The sequence below is a fragment of the Staurois parvus genome, unplaced genomic scaffold, assembly GCF_062004578.1.
Source record: "Staurois parvus isolate SC_StPar_1 unplaced genomic scaffold, SC_StPar_1.0 ptg000147l, whole genome shotgun sequence".
In the NCBI taxonomy this organism is placed as follows: Eukaryota; Metazoa; Chordata; class Amphibia; order Anura; family Ranidae; genus Staurois; species Staurois parvus.
Window position 1 is genome coordinate 26510471 of NW_028317943.1, and position 10776 is coordinate 26521246.

Sequence of the window (10776 nt, forward strand, 5' to 3'; positions counted from 1 at the left end):
CTGTACATTACACGTACATTACTTACATTTTTTTTTCAAAACTAAGAGCTGAAAGATGAGCTTTTAAGAAACTATCTGTGATGTGAACCTGATGTCTATGGTTTATGTACTTTAAATTGTTATGGGGTACAGTGGGGAAAAAAAGTATTTAGTCAGCCACCAATTGTGCAAGTTCTCCCACTTAAAAAGATAAAAGAGGCCTGTAATTGGAATCATAGGTAGACCTCAACTATGAGAGAAAAATGAGAAAAAAAAATCCAGACAATCACATTGGCTGATTTGGAAAGAATTTATTTGCAAATTATGGTGGAAAATAAGTATTTGGTCACCTACAAACAAACACGATTTCTGGCTCTCACAGACCTGTACCTTCTTCTTTAAGAGGCTCCTCTGTCCTGCACTCATTACCTGTATCAATGACACCTGTTTGAACTTGTTATCAGTATAAAAGACACCTGTCCACAACCTCAAACAGTCACACTCCAAACTCCACTATGGTGAAGACCAAAGAGCTGTCGAAGGACACCAGAAACAAAATTGTAGACCTGCACCAGGCTGGGAAGGCAAGCAGCTTGGTGTAAACAAATCAACTGTGGGAGCAATAATTAGAAAATGGAAGACATACAAGACCACTGATAATCTCCCTCGATCTGGGGCTCCACGCAAGATCTCACCCCATGGGGTCAAAATGATCACAAGAACGGTGAGCAAAAATCCCAGGACCACACGGGGGGACCTAGTGAATGACCTGTAGAGAGGGGGGAGACTTACTACAACTGGCGCACCCAGAATCTGGTGTAGGAACCAATCAGGTTCTAGGTTTTATTGTCAAAGTTTAACTGCTTCCCAACTGCCCTATAGCAGAAATGCTGCTACAGGGTGGCATGGATGTGCAAAATCATGTATATACAGTCAGGTCCATAAATATTGGGACATGGACACAATTCTAACATTTATGGCTCTATACACCACCACAATGGATTTGAAATGAAATGAACAAGATGTGCTTTAACTGCACACTGTCAGCTTTAATTTGAGGGTATTTACATCCAAATCAGGTAAACGGTGTAGGAATTACAACAGTTTGCATATGTGCCTCCCACTTGTTAAGGGACCAAAAGTAATGGGACAGAATAATAATCATAAATCAAACTTTCACTTTTTAATACTTGGTTGCAAATCCTTTGCAGTCAATTACAGCCTGAAGTCTGGAACGCATAGACATCACCAGGCACTGGGTTTCATCCATGGTGATGCTCTGCCAGGCCTCTACTGCAACTGTCTTCAGTTCCTGCTTGTTCTTGGGGCATTTTCCCTTCAGTTTTGTCTTCAGCAAGTGAAATGCTTGCTCAATCGGATTCAGGTCAGGTGATTGACTTGGCCATTGCATAACATTCCACTTCTTTCCCTTAAAAAACTCTTTGGTTGCTTTTCCAGTATGCGTTGGGTCATTGTCCATCTGCACTGTGAAGCGGCGTCCAATGAGTTTTGAAGCATTTGGCTGAATATGAGCAGATAATATTCCCGAAACACTTCAGAATTCATCCTGCTGCTTTTGTCAGCAGTCACATCATCAATAAATACAAGAGACCCAGTTCCATTGGCAGCCATACATGCCCACACCATGACACTACCACCACTATGCTTCACTGATGAGGTGGTATGCTTAGGATCATGAGCAGTTCCTTTCCTTCTCCATACTCTTCTCTTCCCATCACTCTGGTACAAGTTGATCTTGGTCTCATCTGTCCATAGGATGTTGTCCCAGAACTGTGAAGGCTTTTTTAGATGTCGTTTGGCAAACTTTAATCTGGCCTTCCTGTTTTTGAGGCTCACCAATGGTTTCCATCTTGTGGTGAACCCTCTGTATTCACTCTGGTGAAGTCTTCTCTTGATTGTTGACTTTGACACACATACACCTACCTCCTGGAGAGTGTTCTTGATCTGGCCAACTGTTGTGAAGGGTGTTTTCTTCACCAGGGAAAGAATTCTTTCGTCATCCACCACAGTTGTTTTCCGTGGTCTTCCGGGTCTTTTGGTGTTGCTGAGCTCACTGGTGCGTTCCCTCTTTGTAAGAATGTTCCAAGCAGTTGTTTTGGCCACGCCTAATGTTTTTGCTATCTCACTGATGGGTTTGTTTTGTTTTTTCAGGCTAATGATGGCTTGCTTCACTGATAGTGACAGCTCTTTGGATCTCATCTTGAGAGTTGACAGCAACAGATTCCAAATGCAAATAGCACACTTGAAATGAACTCTGGACCTTTTATCTGCTCATTGTAATTGGGATAATGAGGGAATGACCCTCACATTAAAGCTGACAGTCTGCAGTTAAAGCACATCTTGTTTGTTTCATTTCAAATCCATTGTGGTGGTGTATAGGGCCAAAAATGTTAGAATTGTGTCGATGTCCCAATATTTATGGACCTGACTGTATATGCAATTTTGTATTTCTGGGTAGGGGGTGCGCGCGCGAGTCCTTTCGCGGCCATGGCTGTCAATCACTGGGTCCCGGCCGTTGATTACTTGCAAGTGCCCGGTAATTTCTGAGGATCTCCAACAGGGAGGAGAACTGTATGTAAACAATACAGTTCTCCTCCCTGTCAGCTCGTGCACACTACTTAGGATGGCTGTGAAGCACACACACAGAGCTTACTGTGAAACAGCACACAGTTAACCCTTTGATCGCCCCTCATGTTAACCCCTTCCTGCTCAGTGCCATTAGTACAGTGTCAGTGCTTTTTTTAAGCACTGATCACTGTATTGGTGTCACTGGGGTTGTCAGTGACACCAAGTCAGTTCCCCCCAGGTGTCAGACTGCCCGCCGCAGTCCCGGGTATAAGTCGCTAATCGCCGCCATTACTAGTAGAAAAAAAAAAGAATTCCAGTATCTATACCACCATTTGTAAACACCATAACTTTCATGCAAACCAATTGGGATTTTTTTTAGCAAAAAACATGTAGCAGAATACATTTAACAGAATACATTTCAACCTAAATTTATGACGAAATTAGATTTTTTAAAAATTTTTTATTGGACATTTTTAATAGCAAAAAGTCTAAAATATTTTTTTTTTCTCAAAATTGTGGGTCTTTTTTTATAGCGCAAAAAATAATGCACAGGTGATCAAATACCACTGAAAGAAAGCTCAATTCATGGGAAAAAAAGGCCGTAAATTTCATTTGGGTGCAGCGTTGCATGACCGTGCAATTATCAGTCAAAGTAACTCAGCGCAGTAACGCAAAAAATGGCCTGGTCAGTAAGGGGGTTAAATCCTCAGGAGGGCAAGTGGTTAACTGACCAAGCTGAAGTTAGAAGCTGATTGGTTACTATGCACAGCTGCACCAGATTCTGAGTGGTCCACTTTTAGTAAATCTCCTCCTAGGCTAATTTGAATATTTTCATCTTGGGTCATCTTGAAGTACTGTAACGTATGGACCAAAGCTATTACTTGAGGCAGGCTATATGCTGTGGGGACGAATACATTTACCTCTGTGACAACACCACCCTGGAAGCAGAATGTTAGAGCCACAAGACAAAAACCAAAAGTATGGGATTGTCACCCCATCACCCATTTGTTTTGTTTGTTTAACCTCATGGCGCCAGCTGAATGCAAGTGTGCAGCCTACCAGCATCTGGGCCTAGATGCCGAGCAGCCGCACATTTGCTTTCTATTAAAAAAAACATGTACTGAGAACGCGTGCCCTGTTCGCTCCCAGCACACACGTTCGGTACTCACAGAAAGGTCTCGATCTCCTCTTTCGATCGGGACCTTTCCCAATCATGTGACCGCTGTGACAGCGAATCATGGCAGTCACATGACCCTAAAACCCTGCCCCACTTCCTGGCTTCTGGAACCCTTAAAGGGCCGGGAGGGGTTAAATGAATTCTAGGGACATGGTGACCATTAAGGCCATGTCTCTCAGGGACTGCTTTGCTGGTTCGTGTTTCAGGTTACAAGCTGTCTGCTGTTGGTAGGAGCATTTACTTCAGTCACTGGGCAGATTATCAGTCAGCTGAGCACTGGATTGGTATCAAATCTTTTGGTGGGACAATAGCTGGCAAATGAGTGTGATCTTTTACTTGAATATTCCCCCCTATCCAGGGCTGGAGCTTCCACTAGGCAGTCTAGGCGGCCACCTAGGGAAGCCTGGGCACAGCACAGGCCGGCACTCTCTCTCTGTGTGGGACAATGCCATGTCATGAATGATCCTTTAGCTGAGGGGAGGGGTGACAGAGGGGAGGAAGAAAGGACAAAGGAAGATGTTGGGTGTCTGGGGGCCAGTGTAGCAGCTGAGCTGCTGCTCCTTCCAGTGTTCCTCTCAGACGCTGTCCTTAACTGTAAGTCGGTTGGCAGCTGATGATCACTGTGAATTTCCAGCCCTTCTCTTTCCATTCATCAGCAAAGGCGGAGCTGCGTTTGCAGAGCAAGGTAATGTCTGATTCTGATGTCCCGTGTCTGTGTGAGTGTGACCCAGCCAGCCGGACATCCATCACATATGCAATGTGTCACTGAGTGATGACATCATCACAATCCCACAGCCTGCTCTTCTAGTGCCTGCTGATCTGTGTCATTGTTGGTGGTGGTGTGTTCTGTCAGATCTGCCACTGTGTGGGATCGCTCAGTTCACCCGCCTGCTATCACAGCGTTTTATCTCCCCCTATTGTCTGGGGAATTCCAGCCTGGGATCTGTCAGAGTGTGGATCCATCATCCTCCACTCACTGTCACCCTGCCACTGTCAGCCATAAGATACAGTCCATCTGTGACACTGAGTTTCTCTTTAACCACTTGCCATCTGCATGCTGTTTAAAAACGGCAGGACGGTGGCAGTCCAGGGGCGGGTTGCTGTTCATAAATGGCACCCGCCTTTTCTAGCTGTGCGTGCTCCCTGGGAGCGCGCAGCACCACGATCCGGTGCCCGCTGTGTCCTCCGGACACAGTGAAACACCGATCGTCGGACAGGACCTCTGTACGAGGTCCCGATCATGTGATCACTGATTGGCCAATCAGTGATCACATGCAGAGTAGTAAGCAAGATGTCACTTGTGACGTCATTGCTTACTACGTGTGAAATCTGTGAATGATCACAGAGGTCACATGGTACAAGGCTATTCACAACAGCCTTGTATCATGTGACAAGCTGTGACCAATCACAGCTCACTCAGTACTTCTCAATGACTGCAAGAATGCAGACAGAGAGAAAGAGAAATGACTGCTTTTACATCCTATATGGGTGTAAAAGCAATCAGTGTACAAAAAAAAAAAAAAATCTTCATCACCCCCCACAAGTAGTACAGTGTCATCATGGTGACACTGTACTGCTAGGGTGACCGTATGTAAAAAAAAATAAAAATAAAAAATAATGTAAAAAAATAAAATAAAAATGTAAAAAAAAATGTTTAAAAATTATAATTTTTGGTCATAAACTAATTTGGATTTTTTTTTTTTTACTAAAAAAATAACGGAATAAATTTTGGCCAAGATTTATGATGAAATATTATTTATTTGCAAAATTTTATAAAAAAAAACACTTTTTTTCAAAATTTTTGGACTTTTTCATTTACATAGCAAAAAAATAAAAATCCCAGTGGTGAATAAATACCACCAAAATAAAGCTTTATCTGTCTCAAAAAAATGGTAAAAAATTCATATGGGTATAGTATTGCATGACCGCAATTGTCATTCAAAGTGTGATAGTGCTGAAAGCTGAAAATTGCCCTGGTCAGGAAGGGGGTAAAAGTGTCCGGACAGGAAGTGGTTAATATTGGTGCTGGTGGCATGTTATGGCACTTATTTTTCAAATTAAAAGAAATTTAGCAGTTTCATGTTTTGCTGATGTAATATTTTCTACTGTTTTTTCAAAAATGTATTTTTTGTGGGGGGCACAAGTAGCTGGTCTTGCCTAGGGTGTAGAATAGTCTAGCACCAGCCGTGCCCCTATTAGTGGGTGGTGTCAGCAGTTACCTCAGGTCTGTTACCTGGACTCTCTGGATTTTCTGACTGCTCCCCCACCCGCCATCGTCTTTCCTCTATTTTTTCCTCGTTGCAGTCAACAATTATGAGGTAATGTCACCTACTTTATGGATAGACAATGTTTGTTAAACTGTTATTTAGTTGGTGTAAGATAATGCTGCTTCAGTCTTGGTGATTAACCTCTTCATGCCGGCGCCTCCTGGCCCTTTAAGGGGTTTCAGATGCCGGGAGGCGGGGCAGGATTTTAGGCTCTCGTGACCTCAGTGATTTACTGTCACCTGATCGAAAAAGATTCCGATCGCAAGGGGAGATCGGTACCTTTCTGTGAGACACCGAGATATGTGCTGGGGGCACACAGGGCACGCTCTCAGTACATATGTGTTTTCAAATTGTACGCAGATTTGCGGCCACTCAGCGTCAAGGCCCAGCCGCCAGGAGGCTGCGTACGATGTCGGCCTTTTAAAACAGAATTAACAATGAAAAAAAAAAAAGAAATTTTGATAGGACCCTATTGGTCTCTTCTGTCATAACTCCTTCTCCCTGCCTGCCAGCATATTAATGTACACTGAGCCACACATGCATAATAATGTACTAAGATGCTGTGCATATTAGCACATTTTGGCTAACTGCTCCTGAGGGCCCATTTAGAATCAATGCTGCAGGGTTTAACCTCTTCTTGCCAGAGTTACGCATATATGTGGCCCTATGTGAACAGTTTTATGTGCTGAGAGCACACACCCTGCGCGCTCCCAGCACAGTTACCGGCAGGAACCAGAAAGCGTCCAATGCATACTTGCGATCGGGAGTTTTCTGATCATGTGACCGCTGTGATTGCTAATCACAGCGGTCACATGATTGGAATGCCCACCTCCTGGTGTTTAGAACCTCCTAAAGGGCCGTGAGGCGGCATTGGGAAGGGGTTAAAGTGATTGTAAAGCCTTGACTTTTGGCGCCGGCCGAACGCAAATGTGCGGACCCTCGGCATCTGGGCCTAGACGCCGAGAGGGCGCACATTTGCGGTCTATTAAAAAAAGACATATGTGCTGAGAGCGCACGCCCTGCGCGCTCGGCACACATGTCCGGTACTCACGGAAAGGTCCCGATCTCCTCTTTCGATCGGGACCTTTCCCGATCATGTGACCACCGTGACGTCGTGTCACGGAGGTCACATGTCTCTAAACCCCTCCTGAAACCCTTAAAGGGCCGGGGGCGCCGGCGCCAAGGTGTTAAATAAAAAAAAAACAAGCAACCTATACTTACTTGCTGTGTACCTGCTTTTGCACAGCGAAGCCCTGAACCTTCTCTTCTAGGGTCCCCCGCTGGTACTCCAGGCTCTTCCTCTTCTCTGTGTGGCCCTATAGCAAGCATGCCCTGTACTTTCCAAGTCTTCCTTGTCAGCTGCAGAGTAATGAATCTGATCACACGCCCTCTCTGGGAGTCTGGCCCAGGGGATGCCTTATTTGTGCTCTGTGGTTGTAATAGCATTTTCCTATGGTATGACCCAGGCTGTTGACACCACTGTGTCGGTAGACCCAGCTCACAGACCTTTGCACTCACTCTAGGCTGTGGCTTCTGCCAACCAAGAGGATGAAGATGACAAGATGGCAAGACGCTCACCAGCAACAAGAACCTGTAGGCACAGTGTATGACAGCATAGGTAACATACTAAATATTAAAAACAAATTACTTCCACTGTCCTGTCATAACCAGACAGAGGGGAATTAAAGCGTTCGATCATACAGTGGTGTTCAAATCAGGTTAGGTGGCACCCCAACCGCTGTCAGGTTTTTACTGCTGCCCGTGACCCCGCTAGGAAGATTTACCCTCTCTATTAGTCCTGGTGACCACCGTCACTGGGAAAGAAATGAGGAGAAATCCAAAACTTAACAATTGTAATTGGTGGGGGGAGTACATGGGGCAAGTTTTTCAAAAAGGACATTTACTCAAGTAACAAGTGTCTAAAAGGAGAATTCCCCTCACTTTGGAGAGATTATTTGTATTTGTGTCTTTGGGCCAGCAAGTAAAGGGAAGGACATTTACTCAAGTAACAAGTGTCTAAAAGGAGAATTCCCCTCACTTTGGAGAGAATATTTCTATTTGTGTCTTCAGGCCAGCAAGTAAAGGGAGATCTGTTCAACTGGACACAGAAAGGGGGGAAAAAAAAAAAAGAAGGAAACTGTTATAGACAAGTAAAGTAAGTAAATAAATGTTTTGTACTATGTTGTCTTTATGATTTACGTCTTTCTCTTTACGGAACCCCTAAGTTGTTTTTTGTTATCCTATGTTGTGTTTTGATGTTATTTACTGTATATATGTAAACCATCAATAGAAAGAAAGTTATATTTAAAGTGGTTGTAAACTTCAGACATGATATATGAACAAAGCATATCCCTCTATAGTGTGTGCTTGTCTTTATCCAGAGCACTAAGTGTTATTTCTGTCTGCTGCTTCATTCCTCTGCATCAGCATGATGAGTCCCTTCTGTCAAGTTTTCCTGATACCAAGAGAAAAACGGTGACAAGGGAGGGACCTCCAGCACACAGCCTGTGATTGAAAGCATCAGCTCTGTTCCTGTGTGAAAGGGGGTGTGTCCCTTCCCTCCAATCAGCTCTCAGAGCTTTCCTCACTGAGCTCTGCAGTGAGTCATTTCAGCTTTCCACCCTCTGTTTTCTGAATGCTTAGACAAGCTTTATAAATTATGGACTTTGAAAGGATGCTGAGAATCGAAGACGACAGATAAACAGGTACAACATGTTGTTACAAATTAACCGGAAAAGGAGAGGCTTGGACAGTCACATAGGATGTTAAATAGTAAGAATTGATTTAGTGAAAAATAAATTACAGGGTCATAAGGTAGTGGATGTGTAGGGATTATTTTGAGAGAATAATGATATAATTTAGTGTCACTTTAAAGCAGAACTATAGCCAAAACATTTTTTTCATTTTGGATAGAGAAAGTGAGGGTTATAACCCCTGTCAGATTTTTTGTTGCCATCTGTGTCCCATTGGGGAGATTTCCCTTCAATTCCTGTCCCATAGCCAAACAGGAAGTTAGAGAAAATCCCTGCAAATTAAGGGAATTTTTTGGGGACCCCCAGGTCACCAGATCTACTGTCCCCTTTGAAAGATTTACCCTCTATTGCTTTTCTGGGGACAACCCAAAATTTGGGGTTTTCTTTTACATTCACATTCAATGATAATGGTGTAACACCCTACTATTATCCAGACTGCAGGATGTTAAGAGAGCCACAAGGTGGCAGTGTCCTGCAACTCAGTGGCACACATCTTGGTTAAAGGCTTTTTTGGATTTTGTAGGCTGAACAGAAGGACTTTGTTAGAAGGCAGCGAATTGGGGAACTATATTTCCCAGAGTAGCTGGCATGTAGGTGGAGGCATATAAAGGTAGAAGCCCAGGAACAGAGGCGGAAGGTAAGCTGGGATAGAGCAGGAAGGAAAGTGTGAGGAGGAAGCTGTGCAGAACGTAGGAGGACCAGACCAGGCCACAGAGTAGAAGAGCAGAGAAAGAGGAAGAATAGCTGACATCTCCAAAGCATCTGGAGAACTACCCAGTCAGCCGGAGAACAAACTCTGCAAGAAGAACAGCAGGACTACTGGGAGCACCCATCTACAGCGAGACCACCAGTGACTGGGATGATGGCACAGTTTGAATGAGAGAGTTTTTAAGTTGTCACTGACATTCTATCGAATCAGCTATTCTTTATACAGTTACTGACATTGTCCACAAGTTACACAAGTTGAGGCCTAGTTCACCCTGCCTATTAGCAAACACACCCCAGCATAATCCAGTCATTAGAGCCAACTGCAGTGTCCGCCCTTTGCTGATCAAGCCACACCATTGTTTCCTCTGCAATTGGTCTTCATCCATCAAGGGACACTTGTCATTGTTGCCATTTGCTACTGGGGCCTAGAGAGGAATTAACCATTGGCCAATAACTGCTTCTGCCCACCCTTTAGGCTTCTTGCTGAAACCTTGCATCTCATCTTGTGCCTTAAAGGGGTACTGCCCAAGTTAAATACCACTTAAAGGGATAGTGTTTGTGCTGGCCTACATCCTTTTGAGAGATTTCCACCTGGTGCAATCAAGGAGATTTGAATTCTTGTAGTGCACCAACTGGGCCCCAACAAGCGCATAGATTTTTCACTGCAGTTAAAGGAACTTTACCCTCCTAGTTAAAGTTATCTTTCCTTATCTCTGATTTGAACCTTGTTATTAGCTTCTGAGGGACCAAAGTGAGCTAGCCTTACTCTTTAGTAGTTTTCTTTGCTCACTGGGGACAGAAACATCTCAGAGTTGAGGCTCTTGGTTAAATTTGGACTTGCTGGATGTCCAGAACTGATTGAGATTTTTGTTGTATGTGTTAACCTTTGCTTTAAGTTACCAAGAGTGATAACTGTTATTATATACATGCCTATAATTCTGTGCTACTTTACAGTGCTCATTCTCAATGCAATTATAAGCAAAGTAGCAGTTCACTCTAACTTATGTGTGATTCTATTTAATATATATATATATGTGATTTGCATTTCCGGGTAGGGGGCACGTGTGCCGCCATTTGAGGTTAGGGATGTCAATCACTGGGTCCCGGCCAGAGATTCCCTGCTGGCACCCGGCGATTGTGTGTAAAGCTGACAGGGGAGAGACCTGTGTGCAAACAACACAGGTCTCTCTCCTGCCAGCAAAGACATGCTGCTTTGTATCTCTCTACACAGCAGAGAGATACAAAGCAGCATTTCTCCCTAGTAAAACAGCACACATAGTAAACACACAGCACACAGTTAACC